This window comes from Cuculus canorus, chromosome 1 (assembly GCF_017976375.1).
Source record: "Cuculus canorus isolate bCucCan1 chromosome 1, bCucCan1.pri, whole genome shotgun sequence".
Classification (NCBI taxonomy): Eukaryota; Metazoa; Chordata; class Aves; order Cuculiformes; family Cuculidae; genus Cuculus; species Cuculus canorus.
In genome coordinates, this window is record NC_071401.1 from 122,255,018 (window position 1) to 122,271,828 (window position 16,811).

A 16,811-nucleotide genomic window follows, 5' to 3' on the forward strand; every position below is an offset into this window, starting at 1 on the left:
TCATACATTGCAACAGTCTTCAAGTCCCGGCTCCTGGGGTCAAGGGATTTCTTGTAAGAATCTCAGCTTTCAGTATAAACCAGTACCAAAAAAAGCTACAGCTTTCAGTAGCACATAGAGAAATTTTAAAGATGCAAACCCTAAAAGCTCAGAAAATTTTGGATGGCAGGATAAAAAACAAAAGCCTGTCTATATACCAGTTTCTGACTTGGTGCACACAGGCTGGCCATGAAATCTGGTATCCTCTTGGATTATGTTGCAATAGTAATGGGGATTATTGCATACTTGCTGTTTATTTCAGAACACAGATCCACTGTGCTCAGTGACTAAAGATCATTTGTGGAGCCTTAATAGTCAACAGGAAATTATATTCTCGTTTTGCCAAATCACTTTATCACTATGCCATTATGCAAAGACTGTTCATCTATTTTAGTGGTTGCTTAGGAGATGCGAGAAGGACTGGACTGCAGCCACTTCCCTCTCCTGACTTTCCCTAACATAGCACTGCAGCCTCTTACCTACAAGAAAGCCACTGGGCGACTGCTTGAACAGCCGAGGAGATTTTAAACATGGGCTCCTTTTGTGACCTGTTGTGGCAGCAAGGTCAGGTGGAGGAAGTCCTGAACTCCAACTGAACAGGAAACAGAAAACTTACCAGCAGGGAGGATTAAAGGAAGAAGGTGGATTGATGACACTCTGAAAAGCTGAGGGACAGCAAGCAAATGGCTGCTGAGGTGGTGCTAATTCTGAGGAACCTACAGCAAAACTCTGTGTTTGGTAGTTGCATGGTGGGCCCTCTTGTAGGAGGAGTCTCTTGCAGATACTTTTGTTTAGGTGTGTAATGGACTAGGAGCAATGGGTGGACTGCTGGGCAGAAATCACAGCTGCGATGATGATGATGATTATTTTTATTATTATTATTATTATTATGTTTTTAACCTTTAAATTAAATAGATCTTTTTAGAAAGTGAAGCTGTTTGAAAAATTTATGTGAAATTTTGACACAGTGTATTAAAGGCCTAATCTCACACCAGCAAAGTGAGGCAAGTCAGAAACGCAAAGTCTAGGAGAAGTTTGCTGAAGTCAAATAGCTCTTTTCCTTAAGGAAACTGCAGCCTTTATTGGAAGTTGTAAGAGGTTTTCATAAATTTATTCTTTTTTATTATTATTATTATTATTATTATTCCATAACTAATGTTCTAATCGGCACTAAGAAGTTCATAGCAAGTTTGAAAACCAAGGAAGACTAGGTTTTCTTTTCTGGTCTCAGTATAAATGAGGCTTGAAAGGCTGAGATGTATTAGCTCTAAAACCTTGTAAGACATATTGACCAAAAAAAACCCCATTGAATTCACTGCCTGCAAATAATATGTCCTTTTCTCGCTTAATCAGTTTTGATCAACTTGTCTTGTATATCATGCACAACTACTGTGTAGGTTCATTATCTAATAAAAAGCAGAATTAAAATGCTGGCTTTCTGCATCTTAATTAAATTCCAATTCTCATCCAAAAATAGCTTGACACAAATCAAAGTTAAAAAATAATTATCATGTAAATAAGCAAAGCCATTCACTATTTTCTAACACAACTAAATGCAAATTAGGGATCTGAATAAATGTGAGCGATTACATTGTTCTATTTACAAGCGCAGAGAGCCCAGGATAGCAAAAAGTTACCAAATTTAGTGGAAAGGCTATATTTAGTTTCAAATCAGGATGCTTTAATTGCCAGCTAACAGGAAGCAACCTTTTTAGTTTAGTTGAGTTTTGTTTTCTGGTAATTTTTATGGGGTTTTGGAAATAACTACAAATATGAAGCCTAATTAAAATAGATTGCTCTAATCATCCTTTTTTGCGATCTGATATTTTTAAATCACACCATCTTGAACAGACATTATCAACATAAGTCATGTGGAAGCTTTGCAAATGCTTTTCTAAGATACCCCAGTTCGTGTCAACTCAGAGTTGTCTTCCTTTTAAACTATTTGGGCTACTGACGAAGGAGTTTTAGCCAGATCATCTCTTTTCAGGTTAACCTCTGAAATAAGTAACACAGTTTCTTCTGTGTTTGTTGTTTTCGTGCATTCTCGATGGCCAGAGCAGAAGTGGATTGCAGTGGAGACCCACAACGCAGTATGTGCTTAACAGCCTCCTAATAAAAGAATAGAAACCAACACTTCCTCTGTTCACTGCAATCTAACACTACCTATTGCTTATTACAGCCTTGTGCAGCCACAGTCACTCAATACCTGAGGGTTATAAAACTTTTTTGAACTACGCCTATGCCTTGAAGTGCCACTCATCTGAATACAGCTCTTGCATCAGGGATAGTTAGGTGGAGTCTCTGTCACCCCTATCAGTCCTCTTACTCTGCCCTTTCCTGGTAGAACGTTTCCCGTACTTCAGCTTTTCATGTCGTCCTTGGGTTCCCAGAGCCAGTCTGTAAGCTGCAGAACAATAGCAATTGCTGAAAGTATGAAATGGGAGAAAAGAAAATATCTTGGTAAAACACTCACACACTGGGAGTAGGATATAAAAATAAGAAGTGACAGCTCAGCTCTGGGGCCCCAGGATCTATGAGATGTGGACAAAAACTGCTTCTATTTTTCTTCTAGAGTCTTACCTCTTGTTCTGCTTCTTCAAAATGCCAATAAGGAGACATATCCTCTTTGTCATTGCTCCTGGGAAGTATAATTCTCCTGTGCCAATACTATAATGCCCTCTATTACTGCAACATATTCTGGATCCCTCTCCCTCCATTTATTTGGTTCGTAGATCACAGTGAATAATTTTGCAATGAATTGTTTATTCAGCAAATTTCACTTCTTTTTCAATTTTTGAAGTGTCCCAGAGCAATCACCTCAGATTCTTTATTATCTTATGTTATCTGGCAAGTTTTCTGCAGTTTCTTATTCTCAACCATGGATTGGCTGTGAACTTTGAGGGAGGTATTTGACTAGTCGTAGTTTCAGGAATGTTGTGATGAGTGAGACTGAATGACTTGAGACAAATCGAGAGCATAGTCACATGCCAATGTTTGACTGCAAAAAGTTCCTCATTATTACTTTAAGTTGCTATTAACTTTTCCACCTGTATCTTTCACTTAAGGAAAGTGAACATGAAGGAAGGATGCTGAAGGGAGAATCATTTAAGTATAGGACTGCATGTCAACAAAGGGGAATAACTTTTTCATTGCATTCAGGGCAGGATATAGCCTCAGATATAAAATTCAGAGAAAGAAATGATGACTGAGAAATTATATTGTCAAGCTGCCAATAGTTGCTTCATTTCATTGCTGTCCTGGGGTACACTGGTGTTTTCCATGTCCCCATCCCAGCCCCTGCCAATCTGTTGTTCAGTTGCAGGAGGCCACTCTGAAGGCAAGTAGATCAGGTAGTCACACAGGGGAAAAAAAAAAACAAAAACAAAACCATCCTTCCTCTAAACACCACGTGCCTATGGGTTACCATAGTAAGGAAATCCCATGAAAGGGTGTCCTAACATTGGTATGGTATGAAGGAGAGCCTTTGAAGGGAATTGCTTATCTTGGCTGACTTCCTGGGTTGTGTTCTGTCCCCACCTTGCTGTAATGAGAGGGTTGGTGGAATGTGCAGGTTTGCTGTAGGTACCCATCATCCCTGAACGTCTTAATTTACCTTTCCAGTGAGTCAGGGAATGGTGAGGAATAGTGATAGTTTCTTTGAACAGACTGAGAGCCAGAATACTTTGGGGAAAAAGAAGAAAACAAGGGAGCTCCACCCTTTTACCACAGAAGCATTGCAACCACATCCCAAACCCCAGCTAGCTACAGAGTCCTTCCTTGCATTGAGAAGCAGGCCGGAAAGGGAGCCAGGAGAATTTGGATGTGCAGGATCTCAGATATTTTTAAATGTGCTGGAGGTCTGGTTACATAGTTTTGGCCTGGTTTTATTGGCACAAGGCCCTTTCTTCCTTAGTTTTGACAGATCACACTTGCTGAGGAGGCCCTCCTTGTGTGTCAAGATGAAATTTTCTGGCTGATAAAATAGCTCTGGGGATGAGTAACCAGATCTAGCAGCTTTTCTATCCATGCTTATTCAGCAGCCTGTTTGATTAAGGAGACCCTCCTCTCAGACACAAAGGCAGGACTGCCAAAGAGGATCTGCTGTGGCCATCAGATAATGCCACAGGTCTGACTGAAGGACTTCAGGTTAAGACAACCTTTCTTTCCTACACAGCTCTTTGTCAGCTACAGATAAAGCCTCCGTTGACATGTCTGACAGACCCACTCTCATTACAGAGCTGTGCCTCTAGGCTTCTTACCAGCTTGTTAGTAATGGAAGAGGATCACAGAGAAAGGAACTGGAGAGGAACTGATAAGGGGCTTGAGCCATGACTAAACTTTGCACACTGAGTGTCTACAGAGATGGATTGGGAAAGGGTTGTGGCTGTATGCAGGGAGAGAGCTTGGGTGCTTTACATCTTTCAGAGGTGTAAGGCACCATTGCTTAACAAAAAGGTAAAAACAAGGCGATTAAATCCTCTCAGTCTTGCTGTGGAGGGAGGATATGCCTGTGCTGGCTCTGCACTCAGCGTACCTGGTCATGCTTGATCCAATGGGAGATGATGAGGAGGAACTGCAGGAGGAGGAGCCCAGCCACTTCCCCACACAAGAGGTCTGAGCTGATCTCAGCCTGTGTCATGCTGTGGTGATGTGGGACATCCTGTGACACAACTTGTGACAAAGCCAAGGAAGTTTAAAAATGCTAGAGAAGAAAAGTTTTGGAATGCTTATTTTTGGAAGAAACAGGAAGGATGCTGGTGAGGCTAAAAAGAACCCAAGCGGTGTCCTTTCAGAAGCCTACACCTATAACAAACTATGTTTTCCTACACATAGTAAAAGCAAAATTTCAGCCTTTACGTAACAGCTTTTGTGGAAGAGGCATTTAATTAGATGGAAATGTCTTCACTTTCTGCTGAGAAGCAACCCTATCCGGGCAGCAAAAGAGCTGTCATTTAACCACAAAGGTGATGAAAAGAAGCACACATTTGAGAAATCAAACACACAGAAGGTAGTGAGTTCAAACCTAGTAACATAGAAACACTACCACAGAACTTTCCTGAGGAAGGAAACACAGGACTTCTAATAAACACCCTTCATTAGGGGCTTCAGTGTTCAGCTCTTCTAAAAGGAAGGACCTCTACTGCTTTCAAACAGAGCTACTCGAATCAACTGGTAATGATTTCTGTGCTTTGCCTACCCATGTTGCTAGAGCAGCAGTCCTAAGCTAAAGGCTCCTCAGCTTTTTCTCTTACTAATTTTGGTTTGAAAGCAACTCAGGTTGCCAAGAGGGAACATAGAAGTAATACAGCCTCTGTTGCTGATAAGTTAACGTTTTCTCTATGGACCTACATTAATCGCTTCTTTCTAGAATGGTGTCAGCAGGTAGATATAAGATAACAAGATCACAGTTAGTAGCTGTGAAGCTGCCTCTCTGGGTAAAGTACCCCTTTAGAAATCCCTGTGTCTACAGTAGCTAAAGCCCTTAAAACATGACAATCATTTTCCTCTGAGGGAAAATTGAAGTTTACCCAGACACTGTTGCTAAGATGGCTGCAGCAGGAGCAGCATGCAGAACCCTCCACGCTTGACGCTGGAGGCATCTGTGGGATTCGGGACACAGTTTGACATCTAGTGGTAACGTGTGGTATAATCACAGAGCTCACACTAGAAAGTGCAAAGGTCATGGTCCTGGATCAGCCAAGGATCAGGAGAGGATCCCTCCTCCGTCAGCCAAGCATGCATCTCGATGCTGCATGTACAGCCACACACTTTACTGTTATGCACCTTCTTATCCTGCAGCGACGTTTGATTAAGGGAGAAAAACAGCTGACAGGTAAGTTCAGGTCGTGCTTTATCCAGAAAAGCAACATCTTTTAAGATTTGTGTTTTGATCTCTTTGCTTATGATCTCTTGGATCGCTATGCATGTTTTTACCATGCCAATGCAGTGACAGCAGGAGGATCTTAAGCCAAGTGAAGCCACAGGAGATGTCCAAATAGTTAATTTTGAATTCTGCTAGGAGGCTGAGTTTAAAGAAATTTGGGATATTTCATCTTCAGGTTTGATTGGTGCCGTTTATGATTGCAACCAGGAGACTCATGTGGAGCTGATCTGCTGCTAGGAACTGAATAATGAATGCATAGATAGTGACATCCTTATTGAAAGAAAACATAGGGAAGAGTAAAATTATTCATGTGACGTGAGATGCAGCCCAGCCTAACGATTCTGGAAGGTTACAAAGAGATTGAAATATTCCTTAGTTTTGTACTTCTCCACATTTCCTGCAATCTGAATGGGAAAGTATTGTTAACCCTTCAGAAAAATTATTTTACCCCAGCTTACACTCAGAATCTCACAGGGACACAGTATGCTTTCAAAACACTTGGTTCATTTTTACCTGAAAGAAACCTGGCTTGGACTGCAAGCGTGAGCAGATCCTGTGAATTTGCAAGGTCTGCTTCTTACCAACCTGTGCAGATAGATAGTGGTCTGGCAATAATTTATCTGCCTGGAAACATTACATGAAGTTGATGTACAGGGATTAGTAACAATTTACCAGGGATTAATTTGGCCCACTATGTATAACTGCCAAAAGAAAAAGTATAACATTAATTAGAAATTATATTAAGAATTTTGGAGCATTTGGGACAGTTGTTTTCTTTCTATTTATTTTTAGAGAGAGAAAAGAAATAATGCTTAAATCAGAATAGCAATTATGGGTTAGAGCTGATGAAATGACATACTCTGTCCTCCAGATGTAGCAGAGTAGAATGATTCCATTCTCCCTCCGGGAATTAAATCCATTTTTGTGTGCATTAAGGCAGGGTGTAGTACCAGTGTCTGCACTATCATTTTGTGAACCCTATGTGCTACCATACAAACCACATTTGAAGACCACTCTCTGATGCAGTAAAATGATTTTTGCTCCCTGGGGAGCAATTTCTCAGTCTCTAGAGTGTGTAGAAGTGTGCAGTTTCAGTTAGTCACCTGAAAACTGCCTTTTCAGCCTTTCCCTGGCAGAAACAACCCCAAGATTTGTGAGTGTCCAACAGATAAAAATGGATATATTCAGCTGAAAGGCCAAAATATTTGGCCCTCTATCAACCTACTAGCTTTGAAGTATTCATCTGTTTAGTAAGTCAGGCAAAAGACCTTGCTGGCTCAAGAGGCAGGATGGGTTGGTTTCCCCTGGCAGGTGGGTGGAAATCAGGTCTTCTCCTCCAATTTGCAAAAGTATCCAGGCGCAAGAGGTGGAAAAGAGTAGGAAGCATTAGTAGGCTGGTTTGTGCTAAGGGAAATCTCCTATTGACCCATTCACACATGTGGCCCATTCACACATTATAAACAGCCAGAAGGTCTGAGTGTATCTCAGTCAAGGCTTCAGATTCTGTTTACAGCCTTGTTAAGCACTTTACAGCTGCTTGCTTCCCCAGTCAAATGAGCTGGTACTTCCAGAGGGCAGACTTTGGCCTGTTCAGAAGGTTGATTAGCAAAGTCCCGTGGGAAACAGTCCTTCAGGGCAAGGGAGCCCACGAGGGTTGGGGGCTCTTGAAAAATGAAATCCTCTCGCTAAGTCTGTGAAAGACAACAAAAAGTCTTTCTACAAGTACATTAACAGGAAAAGGAGGACGAGGGAGAATATCCAGTCTCTATTGGATAAAGAAGGAATAACAGTGACAGGGGATAAGGACAAGGCTGAGGTACTTAATGCCTTCTTCACCTCAGTCTTTAATAGCAAAGAAAGTTGTTCCTTCTGTTTACAAACCCAAGAGTTAGAGGGGCAGATTGAGCCTCCCGTGATCCAAGAGGAGGGGGTTAGAGACTTGCTTGCCCAGCTAGACGCCCACAAGTCTATGGGGCCAGATGGGATCCACCCAAGAGTATTGAAGGAGCTGGCGGATGTCCTTTCCAAACCCCTATCCATCATCTTCCAGAGGTCCTGGCTGACTGGGGAAGTTCCACTAGACTGGAGGCTGGCTGATGTTGTGCCCATATACAAGAAGGGTTGCAGAGAGGATCCGGGGAACTACAGGCCTGTCAGTCTCACCTCAGTGCCAGGGAAAGTCATGGAACAGGTAATCTTGAGTGCTATCATGAAGCACATGCAAGAGAACCGGGTGATCAGGCCCAGTCAACATGGGTTTACAAAAGGCAGATCTTGCCAAACTAACCTGATCACCTTCTATGACAAAATCACTCGATTACTGGATGGGGGAAAGGCTGTGGATGTAGTCTTCTTGGACTTCAGTAAAGCCTTTGACACAGTTTCTCACAGCATTCTGCTTCAGAAACTGTCAGCCTCTGGCCTGGACAGGCGCACACTCTCCTGGGTTGAAAACTGGTTGGATGGCTGGGCCCAGAGAGTGGTGGTCAATGGAGTTAACTCCAGCTGGAGGCCAGTCACAAGTGGGGTTCCTCAGGGCTCAGTACTGGGTCCAGCCCTGTTCACTGTCTTTATCAATGACCTGGATGAAGGCATTGAGTGCACCCTCAGCAAGTTTGCAGATGACACTAAGCTGGGAGGAAGTGTCGATCTGCTGGAGGGTAGGGAGGCTCTGCAAAGAGATCTTAACAGGCTGGACTGCTGGGCCGAGACCAATGGGATGAGGTTTAAGAAGGCCAAATGCCGGGTCCTGCACTTGGGGCACAACAACCCTATGCAGCGCTACAGACTGGGGGAAGAATGTCTGGAGAGCTGCACAGAAGAGAAGGACCTGGGGGTGCTGGTTGACAGCCGACTGAACATGAGCCAGCAGTGTGCCCAGGTGGCCAAGAAGGCCAATGGCATCTTGGCTTGTATCAGAAATGGGGTCACCAGCAGGTCCAGGGAGGTTATTCTCCCTCTGTACTCAGCACTGGTGAGACCGCACCTTGAATACTGTGTTCAGTTCTGGAGCCCTCACCACAAGAAGGATGTTGAGGCTCTGGAGCGTGTCCAGAGAAGAGCAACAAAGCTGGTGAGGGGGCTGGAGAACAAGTCTTACGAGGAGCGGCTGAGAGAGCTGGGGTTGTTTAGCCTGGAGAAGAGGAGGCTGAGGGGAGACCTTATTACTCTCTACAACTACCTGAAAGGAGGTTGTGGAGAGGAGGGAGCTGGCCTCTGCTCCCAAGTGACAGAGGACAGGACAAGAGGGAATGGCCTGAAGCTCTGTCAGGGGAGGTTCAGGTTGGATATCAGAAAAAAATTCTTCACAGTAAGAGTCATTGGGCACTGGAACAGGCTGCCCAGGGAGGTGGTCGAGTCGCCTTCCCTGGAGGTGTTTAAGGAACGGGTGGATGAAGTGCTGAGGGACATGGTTTAGGGAGTGTTAGGAATGGTTGGACTCGATGATCCAATGGGTCCTTTCCAACCTTGTGATTCTGTGATTCTGTGAGATCTTTAATTCTGAGGAGAGATATGGAGCATCACCTCCTAGCTTGGAGCAGAGAAAATCTTCACAAGCAATTCCTTAAAAGCCTTGCATTTCACTTTTTTTCTTTCTATCATCAGGTTTTTGGGTTTGGTTGGTTTTGTGTTTTTTCAACCTAGCTGCAGTCAAGAGCTTTCAGGGTAGAACTGTGTCTGTCTATGTGCTGGGAGGGTGATGCAAACATTTTAGGCACAAGACAAACAACGTAGTGATGTTGCCACTAGAAACCAGGCACTAGTATAGAAAAAGGAGAAAGTCCAGCACATCCAGGGCAAAAGAATCACCATCCTGGCCATTGGCAGCTCTAGAATTTTCTAGCTGGCAGGGATCTTGAAAGAAAATTTTGTAGTAAATATGCAAATATATATATATATATATATATATGCATGTGTGTATATATATATATATGATGTGATAGAGGTTTAAAGGAAGAATAACAGGCAAGAATAGTGACAGGTTATTCATAATCAAGATGTTACTATCAAGGTGAAAGTGTATAGGGTTCTTTAGGGCATGAACAACAGAAAAAAAAAAACGGCCATTAATTCATAAAAGACTTTGTACCCTTCTCCTACATGTCCCATCTTTGCAATCAGCCTGTGTTGCTGCATAGCCATCTCTAAGCCTGGGAACAGCCCATGAAATCCCCACAGAGGACTACTGCAAAGGAGCACAAATGTAGAAGAAGTCTAACATGTCAAAGCATTATTTAGAAAATATTTAAATCTATGGGAACTCATTATGAATACTCTTAACAAGTTTCCATGGATATATTTTTTTAAGTAGCACTTGAACGTTTTGAGAGTGGCAACTCAGATGAGCCCAAAAAACCCTGCACAGGAGAAAGTCATAAAGGTTAGTCCTTTACAAGGTAACAGCTATGTCTTCTGTCTTCCAACACGTCACAGCAAAATGTTCTTGTCTTGCTAGTATTATCTTGATAATGATAACCGGTGCCGTTCTTGCTTTTCACAATATTGGTATCTTAGATACCTGTTGCATTGTGCTGCAACTGTACATTGTGTTAAATCAAAATGAAAAGGAAATATTTTAGTGAAATTTATAAAATATTGATGGGGCTGGATGCTGCTGTCCCCAAGGTGAAAATTGCCCTGGTCTTGGTCTTCAACACAGGAGGAAGAAATAGGATTCTCATCCCTGCTTACAGAAGTTCTCCTTTTCCCTTTCTCCTCCCATCATGTCTCCCGTAGCAGCCAGATCCTGCAATCCTTTCCAACTGGGAAGGTGAAATCCTGAATAATCAGATAAATGCTGGCTTCTGCTGTCTAAAGAAGGGATCCTCATCCTGGTATTTTACACTGCAAGTCTCTTAGCCTTAAGGGCATGCTGCATTGCTTGCACAATATCAGCTCTCTATGTTCCCGTTCTCCAGCTGACCTCTTACATCCTAAAAAGCACAGAAAAACATGCAACAGTTTACTTGCAGTGGAGAAATGCTGAAAAAAAGCAGGTATTGCAGTGTATCAGCAGCTCTGATGTCTTTGCAGGGACAATAGAGCGGGGGCTTTTGCAATCCATTTCTGGATATTTTTCCTATTTATCAGCGATGCCCAGTGAGCTTACAGTTGTGATGACTTGCTTAGCCCCCTGAGCCAACAGAGGCAATGCAAAACACAGAACCGGGATGGCAGGGTATGTAGCAGTCAGTGACCACTATCCATTGTGTTTCCAGCATCCCCCGTGCAATCCCGGCAAGAGCTCTAACATCACCACAATTTAAACACAAAACAAACAACTAGGTTAAGCTAGTCTGTGTTTTTCTGAAGAACAGTTTTCTTCATAAACTGGACCTCAAATACTTATTCTCTGAGGCAGTGCAGCTCACGGGCAAAGCCCATGCTGAGGTACAGGAGGAGCAGTACTTCAGAACCGTTCCGCGACTTGTGATGAGTGCTCACGTCATGCAACACCTTCGCAGAGGAAGTGTTGTTATTGCACTGGCCAGAGCCTATGCCCACCATGTGCCCAGCAATCCTTCCTCTGAGGTACCATCTCACCTCATCTTTAAGAAACTAAACTGCAGCAGCTCCAGGGCTGGAGCTTGAGATGTTTTCCTGACAGATTTTTCAGAGGAGCTGTCAGGGGAGGATTCTTCTCCCCCAGCTGTATGATGCCTACGTCAGAGCTTGTCATCTACAATATCTCTTTTTATGATCAACAGAAAGGAACAGGCACTTGAAGGGCACGCTTCATTTCTTTTTGCTGACTATAAAGGGAGTTCATGATGATGAGCATAGCTGCAAACGTCTGCATTCAATCAAGCTGAAGGAGATGAATTCCGTCCCAGTGCCCAAAATTTTTGGAGGCCTTAAGCATTTAACCCTACTGCTTAACATTCAGAAATTATCCCACATTTTTTAGGTTGGAAGCACTTCTCTTTTTTTCTGGCAAGCTCAGTCTCTCCCTTCTAGCACGCTTTAAAAAAAAAAAAATAATCATCTTGGCATCATCTCAGACTAAAATGGTAGATGCTAGTTAATTGTCTAACAAAATTGATTGATTAATTTTTTATCTGTCTATTTATAAAGCTCTTTTAACACTAAGAAGTGCTATGGAAATGCTATGTTGTTGTCAATAATTAATGCAGTAACATCTGGTGGGTGCAGAGATGGATCACCATCCCACAAATGAAGGTACACTGTGTTAAGTTGAATACTATTTTTAGGTGAGTACAGTTCATTACAAGACTTCACAGGACAATTTTGCTGAAAGAAAGGTCCTTGCTTCTGACCGCTTTTATTGTTCTTACTGTGGGTAAAATACACTAGTGGACCAACACTTTGTTTCCATCAGGATTATTACAGATATTTTTTCCTCTTACTCCATTCCGCTCAGTTTCTGGACCTACCCCAGCAACTGGGATACCTGGTCTCCTGCCAATGCACCATCAAGCATCTGTCCTGTGTGCTTCTCCAGCACCCTTCCCAAGAGGTAACTTCAGTGAGCGTGTGTGTATCATGGTAATGAGAGGCATGTGGCTTCGTTTGATAAGTCCAGAGAAATGTGTTGTGCATTTGGGTTCCAACCGATCCCTCCTTTTCAAGGCTGCAGGAAGTAAATCAGTCATGTTTTAAATGATCCCACGCTCCAGCTGCTGCAGATTTGGAAATTGTTAATGAATGCTGCTCACAGCGTTATCTGCTTGTGGCCATATGGTTCTGTATGGAAAAACTTCCATCCTGAAGTATTCTGCACACCTTTCTGCTATACTTGCAGCGTTGCTGGAAGGCAACCATCACCAGGCTGGAGGGTGACAAATGAATGGCGTTCAGCAGTCGGTGCTTTGGAGCTGGACATTAGGGAGTTATTTTTTTTTTTTAACACAGGCTACTGGGACAATTTTTTTTGTTTCTGTGCCAGTGTAGAGCAGGCTTTAAAGGCCCTGACTCCTAATGATGTGTGGACGGCGTTCTGCTTGGCATACTAATGCATGAAATTAATCCTTTCAGATCTTATATTCTGACTTTGAAAGTCTGATTCCCTTCTCAAGGCTCAGCAGCCTTTGGAACAAATGCCCAGTCTTTCTCCCCACACTATAGTGCCAAAATTCTATCCCCTGTGTATGGCTAGTGTGAGGCTTTATCACATTGATTCTAATCAATCAATAACTAATCAAAAAATATGCGTTAAAAGGGACCTCAAGTATTAATCTTATCCACCTTCTGCGCAAATGGAAATTATCTATATCTGGGCCATTCCTGACAGATATTTGTCTAAGTTTATGTTGGTGGAAATTCACCATTCCCAGACAATCTGCTTCAGTGTGTTTCAAGCCTTACCTATAAAACTTGAATGTCCGGCTTGGATTTGTCCTGCTGCAGTTCATTATGTGTCCTTTCCCAGCATAAATATGAAAAAAGAATTACTTCCATCCTTTTTACAGTGGTCTTTTAAGTGTTGAAAACTGCACATTACATCCTCCTCCATAGTCAATGTAATCTTCTCTAGATTAAGCTAGCCCAGTGCCTTCTGTCTTTTCCCATAGATCTTGTTTTTTCTTGACTATTGACTTTGTTTGGCACCCTCCTCCTAGACTCTGCCCAGTTGATTAACAAGTATTTTCAAGTTTGATGCCAGTTGTTGAGCTATACCAGGGCTGAAGGATTACTTCCCAAGTTTTAACAGGGGTTTAGCCATACTTCTTAGTATGGTCTTAGACATTTTCACAACAGTGTGATGTTGATGATTCACAGTGGAAACCCTTCTCACCTATCCTTTTCTTAAGTCCCTATATACAGGCCTGTTATATAACTGGCAAGAAGCAGTTCCTTTTCAGTATATAAGGGATTTGCTTCTCTTTGAAAGTTACTGATTTTCCTCCTGGGAGAGATGAAAAATCCCCTGTGGCTCCTAGATATACCTTAGAAGAGCAATCTCCAATACCCTTAAAATGATTGCACCAGTTTGCATAGCTGTTCAAAACCAGGCTACTCCATGTGAGGTCATTTTTACCCCTGTATGAAGCTTTCACCCTGCTTTGGCTGACACCAAGAGGGTCTTCGCCCTCCCTGGCAGCTGAAGGCAGCTCCTTCCAGCAAGGGCAGGTCAGGAAGGACTCTGCTTGAGCTGAGGCATCCCATGAGTATGAAAGAGAGTTTTGTCGCCTGTCCTGCTGGAAGGGAGGACTTGGCATAGTTTAGAGGGAGAACGCTTATGAGAGCCCTTTGTTAGAAAGCCAGTGCCACAGTTAACATATTATCTTCTCTTGTTGCTTCATCATGCAATGGAGAGCTGCAGTGGTCCTTTTAACATTTCAGTACAGCTTCAAGGAAAGGCCCCTTTAAGTGTTGTTCCAAAGGCTTCAGAGCAGGCCAACAAAAACAGACAGGGATGATTAAACTACAGACCAGCTGAGGTGAGCTTGACACAACTATTCATGTTCAGGTCAGCTAGTGCTTGTCTTCTGTCCAGAGGATTTTCCCTTTGACAGAGGAGGGTCCTCAGGTCACACAGCTTGCTAGGCTGAAACAGGAGAGAGTACTCAGAAAGGAACTTCTCCGTGGCCCAGGCAAGGCAGATAACATCCAAAGGGGCTGTTCCACCATTGTCATGGCTGTTAGTGTGCATACGTGGCTGGAGGTGAGCGCTCATGCGAAGGTTTGTAGCCAATGCTGGTTGTGTAAAGAAGACATGGCAATGCTTTGTACAAAGCAATAAAGCAATAAACCTCCTCATCTCCCCATTTCATGATACCACTAAAAGCTTCCTACCTGCCTGTGCCCCCCTTCCCCTCCTCCTGTTCCTCAGCCAAGTTCTTTGTCCTCCACACTCCCTGTTGGCTGAGAAGAAAATAGCCCTGCAGTGAGGCTGAGGACAACACAGAGCTGTCAGCCTTCACTGCTGGTGTCAGAGTCAGGTCAGCTGACAGACAAGGAGTCGTTTCAGCTCAGCTCTTTGGCAAGCTAAATGAGCAGTGCTGGGATTGATCACACACAGGCCTGTAGATATTCACCATAGGATAGATGCACTGTTGGCAGAAGATGGTGTTTCATGTGAGGTGCATCCCTGTCTCAGTCTCTGCAGCTGAAGAGCTGATGTTTGGGAGAAGACTTGAACAGTAAGGAGAGACTTCCAGGAGAGTTAATGCCCTACTATATTTAAAAAACAACACTTTTCTTCTCAACAGAATATCTCTAACTCTTTTAAAATGAAGCTACTTGCTAATTCCAAATGCTCTTTGCTTGACTTGAAAGTGATTTCAGCAACGCTTTGATCTACACCCAAAAGCCACTGGGAATAGCACCAACTGCTCAAACAGGCCAAAGCCAAGAAAGGGAAAGATCCTTCCACTAAAAAAAAAAGCCATCCGGATTCCTAGTCCTCCGCCAGATACCCTGCACCCGGGCAAATTCACAGGCTCATGGGAATGCTTCCATTCAAAAGCAACAATACTGTCTGGAAGGTCATGTGCTGCTGGGTCGTGTGCTTTCTCTTCTCTTTCTAGATTACTCTATCCAGCCTTCTAATTAGGGCTGGCTAGATTATTTTTACAAATAAATTATCTAACTAATTCAATCCTTTATATGCAGCTCATGAATCATTAGCAAACAGACTTTGGTTTTTGTTGCTCTTGGTAATTATTTCATGAATGGTTCATGCAAATAAACTTCACTCCATGGAAGGTGTCTGCAGCTTGCTCCACTCTCCTGTTCAGGCTGCATAAGTGGCTCTCTCACTGATGCACTGTGTTTTACTGCTCTTGAAGTGCATGTCAGAATGCTTTTAATTACAAGATTTCTCCTTCCTCATGCAGAAAATACCCCTGCCACAGCTGTGTCCCAAACATTACATGCCAGGAAGAACCCCATTCACACCAGTTCGCATGAATAAAAAATGAAAGAGAGTTGGGGGAGGAGTGGAGATGAGCAGCTGTGCAGAATTTGAATAAATATTCACTGGTGCCCTTTTTTCTGCATCATCTGCTGTCTAAGTCTCCTCCTTATGTCCAAATAACACATGAAGTGTGCGCAGGGAGCAGTGATATGCTACATTTTTCTAGAGGCTGGCCCATGGAAGTTAATAAGTCCTAATGATGTTTCCAGACAGAAATAAAGATCCTTCTGATTATCAGAATCCCCCTTGCTGCCTTATCTTCACACCTCATGTTTTAGGAAAAACATTCTGTTTTCTGGGGCTCTACCAGCACCATCTCCTTGGGCTTGGCATATCCAAAAGGAGCCAGAGGAATAGCAGAAGTTTTCATGACAGAGCCCCTCTGTTTGTCACCTATCACTGTACCCTCTCCTGAAAACTCATCAGACAGATGTGTTCTAAAATGCAGGGGTATACCTTGGAAAGAAGTACCTTCCTGCCAGTGATTTACTTAGACCTTGACACATGACAGCTGGCAGCCATAGTTGTTTTGGCCTTCTAGGTAGCACTGCAAATTCTGTTCTTTTGTATGGGCTAACCTTTGCTTCTTCCCCTGCCCTTTATATCTCTCTAATATACCTTGCTGTTCTGTGTTGAATCCAGAGCTGTCCTGATAAGCAGTGTGTATCCCTTGTGCCCATGTATTACTGTTTGTAGTCCAGTGCAATAAAAAAAAGATGCTTTCTGCCCTTTACAAAAAAAAAAAAAAAAAAAAGGAATAATCAATTAACACTTAGCCTTAAGATAATTGTTCACAAAATGCTGTGAGCCAACTCCCTGTGATTCTGTATTCACATTCTCTTTATAATGACACTCCCCTTTATTTACAACCTTCTCTCTGCCATGCCTTGAAGTCACTAAGGGACCTTAGCTGCCCTGACTGGCTTATCTATACACCCTCTCCCATTAGCCCAGCCCTGAGCTTAAATAAAGCTCCTGAGCTAAGTTGCCAGTGTACCTGTGCTC